The 15,452-nt window shown below is 50.6% G+C and overlaps 1 protein-coding gene across 7 annotated transcripts in view; it reads right to left on the bottom strand.

Annotated features, from left to right (window-relative positions):
* Nucleotides 1–15,452, bottom strand: part of AGPAT3 (1-acylglycerol-3-phosphate O-acyltransferase 3) — a gene marked incomplete at its 3' end in the record, with an annotated part of 84,470 nt that overhangs the window by 25,775 nt on the left and 43,243 nt on the right. The window contains exon 1 of one of the 7 annotated variants that reach the window (XM_080937805.1): nucleotides 1,648–1,787. The exons of the other annotated variants lie outside the window; for them this stretch is intronic. Of the gene's footprint in view, nucleotides 1–1,647; nucleotides 1,788–15,452 lie in introns of those variants that run through there. 7 annotated transcript variants of the gene reach the window in all.

Here is a 15,452-nt window from a genome sequence, read left to right as displayed (position 1 = left end):
CATCTTACACACATGCGCACAATGACAGATTGCTCTTAGAGTTCTTGTACAACTGTCATTACCACGGTCACTCTTGGCCATGCACCTTTCTACACACATTGCAGCTCACAATTAAGAAGCTGGTGGAACTGAATTCTATCTTTTCCTGGGCGGGGTGGGGTGGGGGCTAGCTCATCGCTCCTTCCCTGGGGACAAAGCTCAGGCACCTGTAATGTGCAGCCTTTCTTCATCCTGTCAGAAGCCTAAGGTTCCAGGACTACCAAGCAGAAGAATCAGAAGAGAGGTACTGTCCACCAAGGTGACAGGTGGGGGACAAAGGCGGGGCAGAAGCTCAGCTGGATGGAGCTGGTGTCCTAATGCCTTCTCTGACCCTTTTCTCCACGATGTCCCTGCCCTGCCCCAGGCTCTCTTGATGCCACAGGGACACTAAAGAGTCCTCCTGAGCAAACCCAGAGTTGCAGGCCCTCTGCAGGCCTTTAACAGACCTTGGTCAAGCACAAGGGCATTGTCACACTTGCAATAAATTGGCACCATGTTTCATGCACGTAAACTAGATTTTTGGGAAGGTGGAGATTCAAACGCAACAGACTAAATAGGTCTCAGAACAACAACCTCAGTCTTCACAGGGCATGTGGCAGTGGTGTGTTACCACCCGGGACCTACAGCTACAGAGAAGGCGGGCCTGCAAGGTAACCACAGAAGGAGGGTAGAAAGGGGCCCACTTTCTCCCACGCACTGGGGCCACCCTCTCAGCAGTTAAAATAGTTGAGCCCATGTCAGAAAATCTCAGTACATGTGTTTTAAGTAAGAGCCAGTTTCTAAACTACAAATCCAGTAAGAGTAACGTGTGAGAAATAACAGAGGCCACTCTTAACAAGAAACAAAGGCTTCTTCTCTGTGGTGACCACTGCAATTGCTCCAGGCACATGCAGTAGCCTGTGGCCATCCTAATACACACAGACCCCAGCATGACCTTGGACTGCTCTCTGCTTCTAACCAGTGCCCTTCACCCCTCCCTGGGACCTGTATTGCTGCAGTGGCCACTCCAGAGCCTGCCACCTTGACACCCCTCCTCTTGGACCCTTTAATGCATCTAACACTGCCTCAGGGATATATGGATAAGTGGGAGGAGGGAACCCGGCTTTCTGCCCTGACATCCCCTGGGAGGGGTTGGTTCAGATCTCAACAGAAGCCGGTAGACCCTTCAGGAGGAAGGTCATCCACGAGAAAAACATGTAAATTCATACCTAAATTCTCCCCTCTCCACGCCCTTCAACTGCTGTCTTCTTATGTGTGTACTTTTCTCTGCTGTTCCTGAACTTGACACCAAATTCAAGTTTTGGTCTATAACTTATCCTAGTAAGCCCCACCCCCCTCCCCAAGGTTAAGGGGTCTCATCAGGGTTGGCTGCCTGGGAACATATACAACCTTCTTGTAGTTGAGGGATGAGCCTGACTTTCTATATCTGGAGATACGAGGCTCTTTCTTCTCAGTGACCAGGGAATCTAGGTCAGCAGGGTCAGTGCCTTTAAAGTCATTCTGAGCCTGTCTCTGTGCTTCCATTCCGGCAGGAAGCAGGACCTCCACTGGGCTTCCCTTTTGCCCTCCCAGTCCTGGCAAGCACTCCAGGGCTCCTTGGCTCCTTACCTGCTCTTCTAAGCTCCTTATCCCCCTGGACTCTGGATTACAGATGGTTGGGGTCCTGACTGGGGGAGTCTGTAGCCTCCTCCCACAGCAGGGCAACAGGACTCGGCTGGCAGGAGTAGGGATAGTATAGTGACCACTCAGCTATGTCCCAGAGTACAAAAATAGCCATTCTGCCAAGTGGGTGAAACGTCAGGGCTGGCTGTGTGGCCAGCTCATGTTCACACTTGGCACATGAGAGCACCCGAGCTTGTGGAGGGGGCCAGAAAGCAAGTTCCTAGCAGCCGAGGCCAGGCCAGATTACCCACACTCTCGGCAGCCTCAAGCAATGCTATACTCCCGAGCCACAGGAAGCTGGTGGGTGGAACAATGTCACACATGGGGGCTCACAGGAAGGCTTGCTCTCAGGGCCTCCCCACTGTACAGCTCAGTCTTCTGACCTGAGAGCTCTGGCCGATTTCACCGAGAACAGGAGGCAGCTGCAGCTGTGCCATACCACCTCACACCGAGCCGCAGCGCACGGTCTGACCCTTAGCTCTCTGCAGCTTCACCTGCCTCTTTATACTGGGCAGGGACAACGGTCCCTTTTTCTCTGTGGATTAAGGGCCACGGGCCTAGTCTAGGATTACTGAGCAAACATGGAATGACCCTCATCTGCTGATGAGGGCTGGTGAACATGTACAACGAGGCAAAACAACACAGAGAAGGGGTGGGGGCGCTGGGGTCCGTCTGATGAGGGGGAGCCAGAGATGAAACCTGAGCAAGAACTGCAGTCCAGAAGGAGGGGAATTGACCTCCATGCTGGCCACGCAGTGACAAGGCTAAGAACTGGTTCTTTCCCTGAGGGTTAGAGGTACTTTCCCACCAATGCACCCCAAGTTTAGCTGGTGCTAGCCCTACAGGTGTGAGTGATAGCAGCTTGTGGGGAGGTGGGGGTGGGGAGAGATTTTCCCATTGACACACTGTGTATTTAGGAACACCTAGAGTTGGGGCTTCCCGGTGTCACCCAGTATGGCCTGAGAGCTCTCAGGAAGACGGGATAGCAGACCAACTTCAACAAAGTGTCTTGACACTCAGAGTCACAGTCCACGGCTGCCCTGGCATGCAGGAGACAGGCCCACACAGGGGCTCGCAGCCGAGGCCTGGTTCTTAGCCTGGGGCTCAGGGACTGACAGACTCAGGCTTTCCTCACGTCTGGGCCCAGCAACTCAGGCTCAGTGTCCCTGTTGCCTGCAGCCAAGCACCTGATCTTCCAGGTCACAGTGAAGCAATAACAATGCACAGGCCCGTGGTCTCTGGGAGCTACCAGGATGCTTACAACCCTAATTCTGAAGACATTTACCTCACATACCCTCCCTTGGAGTCTAAATAATTTCCCTTTTAAAGATTTGATTTTATTTAAAAAAAAAAAAAAAAAAAAAAAGGACAAACTCACTTTTGCAGCCGAGTGACTACAGAGATGGGGTCATCAAAGGCAGGCACTTGGCCCAAGAAAGGCACAAAGAAGACCCCTGAGGAGGTGGACTGAGTGTTGAAGGCACATTCATAGTGTCCTATGACAGGTCAGCCCCTGTGGCCACAGCACACCATCTTCTGGGACATGCAGCTGCCAAACCCTAGCTGTAGACTCCTTACCGGTTGGTCTGAGACAGACGTTCGTACACCAAGTAACTACTTTATGAAGCATGGGTGCCCCTTCCCCTGGGAGACACTATCCTAAAGGTAACCTCTGGCTTCTGGAGCAATAGGGTTTGGGGAGCTTTTCTGGTTTTCATAATTATGAACTATTAGAAAACTGAAAGACAGTTGAGTGTGGTGGTATTCACCTTTAGTTCCAGCACTTTGAAGGCAGAGGCAGGTGGATCTCTGTGAGGTCAAGACCAGCCTGGTCTATGTAGTGAGTTCCAGAACAGCCAGGGCTATGTAGAGAGACCCTGTCTCAAATAAATAAATAAATAAGAAACAGAAAGACAATACTGACGCTCATAGCTCATAGCTCACAGTGCCATCTGTGGAGAAGATACGACTATGTCACTGAGCACATTTTGTTTTTAATTTGTGGTGCTGAGAAAGGAATCCAGGACCTTGAACATTCTTGGCAAAGAAGCTGCCTCTGACCTCTGCCCCTAGCCTGGCACTCTTCAAAGTAACCAGCTCAGCAGAACCTCCAGTGGAACTCTCAGCTACAGTGGCCACATACACCTGGCATGGGGGCCAGACCTCATGCATCCAGGAATAGCAACCGACACCAACTTTTGTCATTCTGGTGGTTTGTCTCTAGATACAACTGCCCTTTCTACTGAAGCCAGAACTTCCGCAGCAAGACTGTGTGTGTGGCAGTGACACCCACCCCCACACCCAGACAGAAATTTCTGTGAACCAACATTCCCAGGGAGAAAAAAAAAATGAGCCTCAAAAATGATTCACAAGGTCTCCTGATACATCAAAGCTGTTTCATTATTTCTTACATTTCTGATTGTAGAGAGATGGAATCTTACAGGTCCAGAACTAAATTATCCTGGGCTATCTTTAGCCCTCTTAAGAGATATTCATAGCCCACCTCTGTGTTTGACATTTTTTACAATTGAGGCAAATCCTTTTGGAATGTACTGAGTATCCTAATTCCCACCAACTGCGGGCTAAAAATGTCATCAGACAGCATCTGAAGCCTACATTAAAGGCTTCCCCATTTTTGCAGTAGCAACCTCCCAGATGTTTCCACCTTATATATGATTTTTCGTTGTTATTATAAATATTTCATATAGCTGTTACTACACTGGGATGTGGTATTTTGGGGTACCCTAAATCTGTATTCCTGGGCCTTGGTCACTCCTATTTGGCTCCAGAATGAACTCTTATTTCCTTGAGCTAAAGGCTGGGTTGCTCACCAACAGTTCTGGGAACATGAGCGGGGCCTGAGGATGCCCCACTGTCATTGGAGGAGTAAAATGAATCTCACTCTATGTTGTATGTGTGCAGGGTGATTATTTGCCTCTGGTTGCTTTATTTAGAGTAAAATCCAATCTTCCTCTAAAGTTCTTAAAAGTAACTGGCAAAATCTGCAGTCACAGAGATCCACCTGCCTCTGCCTCCCAAGTGCTGGGATTAAAGGCGTGTATAACCACTATCTGGCTTCCAGCAGCATCTTAAGGTTTACAGATGGCACTAATGTGCTTGGTCACACACAGAGCTTAGACTTGGCTCCTCTTTCACAGCGGGTTTGTAAATGTTCTAACTCACCACACCATCTCACTCCCAGGCTTCCTCAAATGTTAGTCTGCTCTCAGTGACAATTATAGAAAGTCTGGCTTGCAGAACAAGGATTTTTTAAATTTATTTTATTTGTTTACTGATACAGTCACATAAAACTCCATGATTAGATTTTCTCCAAATGTCTATATGTTCTCCCATTGGCCAATGGTTTCACTTGCTAGATAGCTACTACCCCTTATCAGTGGGAAAGTCTGCAAGGAATTATCGGGGCTGGGGGATGGCTCAATGGATAAAAATACTTACCATGCAAACCTAAATACCTGCTTTTGAGCCCTGGATCTCACATAAAAAGCACATGTACCATCTCAGAGCTCACACTGTGAGATGGGTGGGGAGCCAAGAGAACCAGACAGAAGCTCAGGGAAGGGGTAGCCTGGTATACAACGCACAGTGACAGCAATAAGAGACCCTGTGTCAACAATGCGCATGATGAGAACCGACTCCTAACTATTCTCTGCCCTCCACACAAGCAGCATGGCAGGCGTGACTTGACTTCTGCATGCAGAATAAGTAAGTCTTTTAAAAAGGATTTTCAACAACTCAGAGGCTGGGTAGCTAGTTTTATGTCAACTTGGCATAAGCTAGAGTCATCAGAGAGGAGGGAGTGCTGATTGAAGAAACACCTCCCTAAGATTAAACCTCAGGCAAGCCATAAAAGTTTTCATAATTAGTGACTGAGGAGGAAACCCAGGCTATGGTGGGTGGTGACCTCTGCATCAGCTCTTGCCTCCAGGTTCCTGCCTTTCTGAGTTCCTGCCCTGACTGTGGAGGTGTGAGCCAAATGAACCCTTTCCTTTCCAACTTGCTTTTGGTCATGGTGTTCCATCACAGCCATAAACTCTAACTAGGGCAGGGTATTCCTGCTACATTGCATAGTTGTGAAACTACCTTCCTGGGGAAATATCTGAGCCTATTTGTAAGATTTGACTGGTTACACAAAACTGTCATTGCACCTGTGATCTAGGTTGATGGTTAAATAAATATGGCACTAATTGTCAAAACTGACTGGCACCTTCATCCTCAGCCTACAAAACACCGGTGACTCTAGGGTCTACCCTCCAGAAAATTGTTGTCTGCTTATAAAGTAAGTGTTGGGAGTCCTGTAAAACACTAAGGATTGTGTGAGCCATCTCTACCAAAGAAGACATTGTACATCACCATAAGGGACTTTTGAGCATAATAATATAAATTCAGAGCTGGTCACAGAGTTCCCACAGTCAGCTCCCAGGAGAAGAGCTAGAGAGAAGCAGGAAACATTGAGGCTGCTTCCATCCACTGGGGAAAAAGACACAGGAGCAGAACTCCCTTCAGCCTGGATGAAAGGGCTGTGTGGGTGTGGCTCACCATGTCTGTGTGGCTCACCGTGCCTGTGCAGCAAAGCCAAGAAGTAAACTAGATTCATATCTCACCTCAAAGTTGTGCCAGCTGTTCTAAGCCCATCTGTACAGACATCATATGCTTCAGGAAATTCATGTGCACTACACCAACCACAGAGGGGCGGCCATGAGTGCTGGACACCAACCACAGAGGGGCGGCCATGAGTGCTGGACACTGCCATTACCTCTCACTGTTTATAATCCACATGTCCTCTCATATTTACATTTTTTTAATGTTTGGGCAGTGGTAAGATGGTAAAGGCACTTATCACGGAAGACTGATGATCTGAGCTCTATCCTGGAAGCCCACACAAGGTGAGAGAACCCTCTGACCTCCACATACATTCTATGCTGAGCACACACATACACATGCATGCACGCACACACACATGCACACACATACATATATACACATACAAACACACATACATACACACATGCACACAAGCATGCACATGCACACACATACATACACATCCATACACATGCATGCACACAAGCATGCACATGCACACACACACAAGTACACACATGTACACATACACTAATATTTTTTAGTTCTCTAAGACACTTAGCTCTTTTCTTGGTATATTCCTGAGCTAAAGAAACAACACTAATCCGGGTGTTGATGACACGGTGAGGGTGCACCTGTGTCCTCTCCACCACGTTAGCTCGCACTTGCTAACCCAGACCTCCCATGTCATCGGACCAAGCTGTCACGATCAAGATTCTGGGATTTCTGTCATTCATAAAAGAATCTTTTCATCATTCAGTATAATCGAGACTTTAAAACTCTGGCTTTTCAACCTCCCTGAAGGGATTTCACTCTGGGATACCTCCACTTGAAATCCCAAATCTCAGAACCCAAGATAAACTATAAGGAAAAAGGAAAGAATGTTAGTCAGATCAGGCCAACTGGATCACTAAGTTTCTACTGATATTAAAAACTGTATTAAGATACAACAAATTAAAGAGTCCAAAAAACCCTATGACACTCCAACGTCTAACTGCATTAAAAAACATTAGCTCCAAAGAACTGAGCTGATTGTTATCTAAGTGATAATGTATAAACCAATTTCTTTCTCATCTGAAGAGAATAGGCTAACTGCTCCTGTCAGGACCACCCGGTGGCTTTGAGGGTAAATGGAGCGAGCGTCTGGGCAGTCTTGAGTCAGGAGGTAGCAAGGCCTGACTCCAACACACAAAGCCTGGAAAATCCCCTAAGCCAATTGTGAGGTTACCCAGGGTCCCACCAGCAAACAGTGGCACCATTCTCCTGACAAGCAACACAAATGGCCATGTTAAGCTCACATGGTAAACCCCTGTGGTCAAACCATGTGATCGGCCCTTTTGATTCCATGAAAGAGTCAGAACAGGGGCTTTCGGAAGCCGGAGGTCAGGAAGCTGTGTGTTCCACCCCTTTCTGAAGATGACCAATCACCTCCCTTCTTACAAGGCTCTGGCCAGTTGCTTCATCAGATCACTAGCTTAAGTTCCTAGCCCCTACTGTGTGAGTGTGCCAAGCAAAGCTCCTTTCTCAGTGCCTGAGGAAGCTTCGGTTACTTACACCCACACACACACACACACACACACACACACACACACACACACACGCTCTCTTATACACACACACACAGACACACACAGACACACATACATACTCTCTCTCATACATACTCATACATATACGCACATACATACATATACATACATACATACTTCTACACACACACTCAATACATTTTCTCACACAAACTCATATATACACTCTAATATGCACACACACACACACACACACACACACACACACACACACACACACGTCTGATTCTTAAGCAGCTCCAAGTTCCACACTCCTCTCAGCAACTCTTACTGCAGTTGAGACTTTGCCTCTGGTTTGTTATTTAGAAATGACCACTGATCATTCTGACTCAGATAACAGGAAGCATCAGAAGTCCAACTCTGAAAAGCTTTGAGGCAGTATTAAGCTGACGCCCACATAGGCTATTGAGGGGTTAGTACATTCAAAATGGGATCACATCCCAATATGGGGTTCTAAGAAGTCTGACAGGCCCCACACTGCACAGGCCCCACACCGCACAGGCCCCACACTGCACAGGCCCCACACCGCACAGGCCCCACACCGCACAGGCCCCACACTGCACAGGCCCCACACCGCACAGGCCCACACTGCACAGGCCCCACACTGCACAGGCCCCACACTGCACAGGCCCCACACTGCACAGGCCCCACACTGCACAGGCCCCACACTTCACAGGCCCACACTGCACAGGCCCCACACTGCACAGGCCCCACACTGCACAGGCCCCACACTGTACAGGCCCCACACTGCACTGCACAGGCCCCACACCGCACAGGCCCACACTGCACAGGCCCCACACTGGCAGGCCCTACACTGCACAGGCCCCACACAGCACAGGCCCCACACTGCACAGGCCCCACACTGGCCCCACACTGCACAGGCCCCACACTGCACAGGCAAGCCGATAAATGCCTTTCTCCATTTCAGTTGCTTCTCAGAGAGATTTTTTTTTTTTTTTTTGAAATGGGAAACTGTTTAAGTCCATGCCACAAACAGATTATATTAGCTTGAACATTTAAAGTACACGGGCATAGCACGGTCTGGTGCCCTGCACCCAGGGCCTGCCTACAGGCTGCATTGGGGAGAAGCCTGGGTGGGAGTTCTTAACTCGGATGCTTTTCATCAAACTAAGTCACACACATTTCCTGGCTCAAGGGCTGATTGGACAGGCTGTAAGGGCATAAAGGGGACTCAAGAGATGGCGGATGCACAGTCAGAGGTCAGCATCCCGTCTTTCCTATCACTGGGACGTCTTGGGGAAATCTTACACAGACATTTGAAGCAATTACTGAAAAGACACTGGAGATGGGGCCAGGTCTGGAGACTCTAGGATGTGACTTAATGGTGTGGCTCAGACAACTGTTCAGTCAGCTGCGACACATGTCCACAGCAGAGAAGTCAGGGTCATGCAGAACAGCAAGCAGCATGCTCCTACCAAGGCAGGACAAGGGCCCAGCTGCAGCACTGAAGGACAGACAGCATGCCCTCCACATGCTCCTACCAAGGCAGGACAAGGGCCCAGCTGCAGCACTGAAGGACAGACAGCATGCCCTCCACATGTTCCTACCAAGGCAGGACAAGGGCCCAGCTCCAGCACTGAAGGACAGACAGCATGCCCTCCACACCCTCAGCTGAGCCTGTAGGGCTGCGAACTGCCCGTGTCACTCAGTGCTCACTACCTGGGTGCCCTGTGAGACCCTGCTGTGAACCAGGGTCCTCACTACCTGCTACCTGGCCAGGTCCAACACCGCAAGCCCTATAACCAAGAGGACATGCACGATGACACACTGTTCCCTCACTCGGCACACCCCTGACACAACCCTGGTTTGGATTCCCCTGTATCATGTGACGATAACACCCAAAGCAGGGGTGCTGACCCCTCAGAGGGCTGCCCATTGGCCAGTCTCCTTTGTCCTCTACACAGCCACAGCAGCAGCACATCCCCACCTTACTGAGGCTCATTGGTGGCTCGATGGCCATGGTGCCCTGGAGCAGGCAGAGTCTAGCTCCTGTGATGGGCACTAACCAGTCTCGGTTCCATCCACAGATCCCATCTAAGCTGCTACACCCAGCAGGGCAAGGCCATGAAGTACATAGGCCAGAAAGAGGTGAAGGGTGCACAAGATTGTGGAGAAAACACAGATAAACTTTGTCAATCAAGCCTCAGTCAGCTGGAAAGGATCCAGCACAGGTGACATCCCTAACAACCTCCAACATGATTTGGGAACTGGGAAAACAGATGAGCTCCTGTCCCTTGACCCCTTCCCAGCTCTTATGGCCTCAGAGTGCAAGCCAAGGGACAGAGCAGATCCTCGGAGGCAGGCGTCCCACCGTACCTCCCGCACCCACAGTGCTCACACCTGCACTGTACATTCTAAACCACCTGCACGACAGCGTCAGCACCATTGCTGCCCAACATTGCCTGCACCCGCCCGGCCTCAGCCCCTCACACACCCACCTCACTCACACCACGGTCCCCAAACTCACACGGCCTGCACCAGGCCTCCCTCACCAGTACAAGTAATAGGCCAGGGCCACAGCCAGCAGGGCGACGCAGACCCCAGAGAAGAGGCAGGTTGAAGGGCTGGCCAACATCGCTACCCTCTGTCTTGTGAGCTTCTCAGAGGTGATGAGGAGGAGCCTGGCTGTGAGTGCAGGTCTCTGGCAGATTGTGGAGCAGACTCAGGGACAGAAGATGTAACTCGGCCTGTATTGCCCACGTCAGGTAGGCACTGACACTACTGGACAAAGGGAGGTAGACTGTCCTGAGAACTATGCCGGGCAGTGCCTTCCAGACTACCTAGTAACAGAGGACGTGGTGAAGCGGGGCACAGGGCAGCCTGTTGTCTGGGCACCGCTGCAGGCTCTGCTGTGGGACATACACTAATCCAATAAGCAGCTTTTCTAGGAGCTATTATGACGTGATGCAGGTCACTCGGCCCTGACCATCAACGGCCCCAGGACTGGGACCAAAGAGAATCACAGGTTCCTTACCTAGTGGTCAGAGGCTCCAGGCCCAAACAGAAGGCTGACCAAGTCCCAGAGTCCCCAGGTTCATGCCTCTGTGCTTTGGGTTCCCGAGTCTGATGCAGTGTAAGATGAGTCATTCCCAGCCTGTGCACCGTATGGAAGCCTCAGATGCTTAATGCCCGGTACTCTGTGGCTTCAGAATCCAGAAGGAAGGAGTCAAACACTGAGCTGAAAGATTCTGAACTACTGAGGTAAAGCAGCCCTGGGGCCAGAGCATCACTCAAGGACCTATCCCTCACACAGATGAACCTCACCCATGTGGGGATAGTGGACTCAGCTTGGCCAGGGCTCCCATTACTGTCTTCTCTTTTAGGGACCCAGAGCCCCATTGCTGACAGGAAAGACGCTGCACAACACAGGCCTTCTATAACTCCTTCTTCAGGTATCCTTCTGCCTGGCCACTACATCTGGCCTGTTTTGGCCTTGTGAACAGGGCACCCGATGCTAAGACATCAGCACCAGCTCTGAGCTCCGTGAAGCTGCGGCCAGAGCCTCCAGCACAGACTAGGAAACTACACTCAGCTTTCTCTGGACCCCCGGTTGAGAAACTGTTGTGATGGGTTGTGTTGGAGCCTGGCAGCATTCCTTCCCAACACAAGTCTTCTGTGGGTGGCTCAGTCCAGCTGATCTCTCAGTGCTTACACAGGCAGAGACCGGCACCACCCTTGTGGCTCTTACTCACTCTCAGGGAATGCTAGGTAACAGACATTTGTTGATGTATGATAAGAGCAATCAGCCACCTGGAAGTTCAATACTAGGGACCCCTCAGCCCCCCCTTACTTGCAGCCCTCATGAGTTTATTTCTAGACCTGGAGTTGATATCTGAAGGGGGAAAAAAGAGTATTTGAAAATTCAGGAATTTCTTCTTCTTGTCTCAGAACTTCTTTCCCAAGAGCAGTGGGAACCCTTCCTGGTGAGACAGGCACGCTAACATAAAGGGATGGGTCACTCGATCATGCTAGGAGCCTGGCCACTGGGCAGGGAGTGTAGGTAGCACCAGGCTTTTCTGTCTGGCTGTAACGGAAGTGTGGCTCTCACAGGGAGGACCTCACACCTCTCCAGACTGGTGAATCTAAACAGCCTCAGGAGGGGTGCTTTTGCACTAGATCAAGGCAGATGTGACTGGCTGTGTGTGCAACACTGCCCTTACACTTCCTGCCTGAGCGTGGCATCACCCATAGAACAGGGGGGAGGTCCAGCTCTTGGGGACCCAGGACAGCTCTAAGATGGCTAGGAGGAGTCATCTTCAAGGTAGCTCATAAGATTTCCAGAGTGCAACAGGTGCTCCCGGAAGCAGCGGCAGGATGCACAGGGATGCTCCCACGTCTACATTATGGGATGGCCAAAGCAGGGAAAGGGTCAGCAACAAGGGGCTAGGCCTGCAGTGAGATCCATGACTAAGCTCAAAGAACATCCAGGCAGAGCGGAGTCTGGCCCCAGGGCAGATTCTACCCCCCTCCCCCAGCTGCACTGTTCTGTCCGATGGGCCTCAACTCTCAAGGGATGAGAGTCACCTATAGATGTCCACTGGGAGGAGCACGGGACAACAGGGCCCTCACCTGAGCACTCACTGTCCCTTGGGTTTGGAGGAGGTAGACACAGTGGTAACACGAACAGTTTGTGAGCAGAGCGTTTACTCCAAAAGAAGCTGAGATTGCTGTGAGAGGAGTCACTGGGGTGGCACCCAGTCAACTGGGGGCCTGCTGAGGACCAGCCCGCTTTCCTTAAGGTAGAAGTTAGACGTTGCTCACATGAAGACTTCAACAGGTTTCGATGAAGCCTCTGACTCCACTGGAGGTGCTTCCTTACAACATACTTCTGCTTCCAGTTCCAGGGATCCCGAAGAAACAGAAACCCTTTAAACATCTGCCTGGTTGTGCTGTTTCAGCATGTGGGCTGTGCTGTCCTCCAACTCACAGAGCTCTGCCCCTCTGTGCTGGGATTAACATGTGTGCATCACCATGCCCAGCAAGGTGCCCACTAAAGCTCTTTCAACTAGGCCGGACTAGCAGCAGGCAGGGTAAGGCACTTGCTTCCAAGCCTGACAACCAGAGTTCAGTTCCTAGAACCCATACGGGAGGAGAGAACTGACTTCCAAGAGCCATCCTCTGAGCTCCACATTTGCACTGTGGCTACAATAACTAAATACATGCTATAAACAAACACATAAATGGAGTAAGTCAGCCTCCTGTCCAACATCCTCTTTGCTGCCTGCACAGACGATAAGCTGTTCTTAGTGGTATGTGCCCCTCTGGGAACTTGCAGGGATTCTATGACACTGCCCCCAGCCCCAGCCCTCTGCCTCAGTCTCCCTTCTTGTGTAGCTGGCCTGCCCTTGGGATGGCCCTTATGGTGGGGAACTCCTGTGTGTGGCCAAAGCTTTGACTACGGTATTTCGGCATATCCATCTCTTCTGGTGGAGAGCCAGCACACAGCCTTGTCTACTCTCAGCTCCCTGACCTGTGCCCCCTGGTGCAGCCAAAATGACATGTTTAAACATTCATGGGTAATGGCCCTCTCCACAGCCAGTGCCAGCAGCCACCCAATAGGTGTGCCTCCACTACAGGTCTATGGTACTCCAGAGGTCCTCAGCCACGCAGGGTGTTCCATGTGTGGGCTCTCCAGTTTACCTTCTGATGCTGGCCCCACCCTCCTCTCAATTCAGGGCTGGGTTGTAATGACACTGAAGGATGATAAAAGAACAGCACCCAGCATATGCTGGACATGAGTAGCTGCGAGGACACCATCCCTGTGCCCAAACCTTCTCCGTGTATGGGAAAAGCAAAAGCAGATGAAAAAGACTGCATCGAACTGAGAGGCTTCTGCAGAGGAAGGACACAGGGACAACATGAGGAGACAGCTGCAGACTCTGTGAGGCCTACGAGTCACATACCTGGTAAGCAGTCGTGATGGTTAGTACTGACTGGCAATTTGGTAGGATCTGGAATCACCAAAAAGACAAGCCTCTAGACATGTCAGGAAGTGGTTATACAGATTAGTTAGGTTTGGGAGATGGATCAGGGGGTAAAGTACTTGTTTTATGGGGACCAGAGTTTAAATCCAAAGAACCCACGTGAGAACAGATGTGGTGGTTTGAGGCTGTAATCCCAGTGTCCCTTCTGGGAGATGGGAGGTGGAGACAGGAGACTCCCAGAGGTGTGTCAGTCAGCCTGGGATACGCAACAATGAACAGACACCTGGCCTGGATGGACAAGGAGGAAAGCGAAAGCTGAGTGCTGAAGTTGCCTGGGACATAGAAGCATAGAAGCTCTCTCTCTCTCTCTCTCTCTCTCTCTCTCTCTCTCTCTCTCTCTATCTCTCTCTCTTGCACACACACACACACACACACACACAGAGTCAGACAGACATGGGTAGAAGGAGGAGTATTATATAAATTAGGTTAATTATGGTAGAAAAATTGATCCTAAATGTGGGTGGGTTCATCCCACAGGCTAGAGGCCCCTAGGCAAAGTAAACAGGAAATGGGGCACACTGCGACCAACCCCTCCTCACAATCCCACTCCACGCCTTCCCTGCCTTCCAACCATGAGCTGGAGGAAACTCCCTTCCTCCAGCTGCTCTGCTGAGGCATTTCATCGCAGCCACAGGACAAGTCACTAATGCCGAGACCAGTGTCCAACAAAGGGCTCACATCAAGACAGAGCCTCGGACAACAAAAACACACTCTAAAGACAACGTGTAAATGGCAAAGAGATTCTGGGAACAGTAGTCGGCGGCACAGTGCAAGTGAAATCTACAGTGTAGCCACCATTGGAGAGGGCGTGGAGAGGAGGCCTTTACACATACATCAGTGCACAGTACACAGCAGCTGTTGGGGCACAACAGCGTGGAAGTTAAGAAACTAGAGCTGTCTTATCTCCTAACTGTCCAGCAAACTTAGCATATGCACACAGTAGAATATTATTATCCAGCCATAAAAATCAACCAGTCAATAAGCAAACGAATAAATGAAAGAGGACTTAACGCCTGCATCAGTGTGGACAGAAACCGGACCATTGTGCAGAGACAAGCCTGGCTCAGAAGACACCTCTCACACTCACAGGTGGGCTCCAAGTCCACCTCACAGACCGCGGCTGGAAGTTCTGGGGGCAGACTGCTGGGGGCAGTGCCATGGTTCCAAGCTTCCAGATGGACTGGAGGAGTGGCGGGGCTGTGTGGCGCCACAGTGACTGGCAGCACTATCCTGGTGCCTCTGTCCCAGGCGGTTCTAGCCTCCCATCTCTTCTCCATCCCACAAGTGTTCCCATCAACCCCATGGCTCAGGGGCACAAGAGAAGGTGACATGGTCTGGTCTCAGGCACCCTGCTCTCCTGATGTTCTAAGTCTGAAGAACGTGACCTGGTCACGTCAGGCTCTGAGGGCTGAGGAAGCACATTGTCCAGGTGGCCAGGCGCTGCTGCCTGCTGCTCTGCTTGCTAAGTTCAGGAGCCCAGGTCACGGTTTTATCAGCTTACCCAGTTTGTTGAATGTCAGAAGGCCAGTGAGGCACGGGGACCTCTCCAGGA

Source organism: Micromys minutus (assembly GCF_963924665.1).
Source record: "Micromys minutus genome assembly, chromosome: 25".
Taxonomy (NCBI): domain Eukaryota; kingdom Metazoa; phylum Chordata; class Mammalia; order Rodentia; family Muridae; genus Micromys; species Micromys minutus.
The sequence above is the reverse complement of the archived record's forward strand: the minus strand, read 5'-3'. Positions and strand labels throughout refer to the sequence as shown.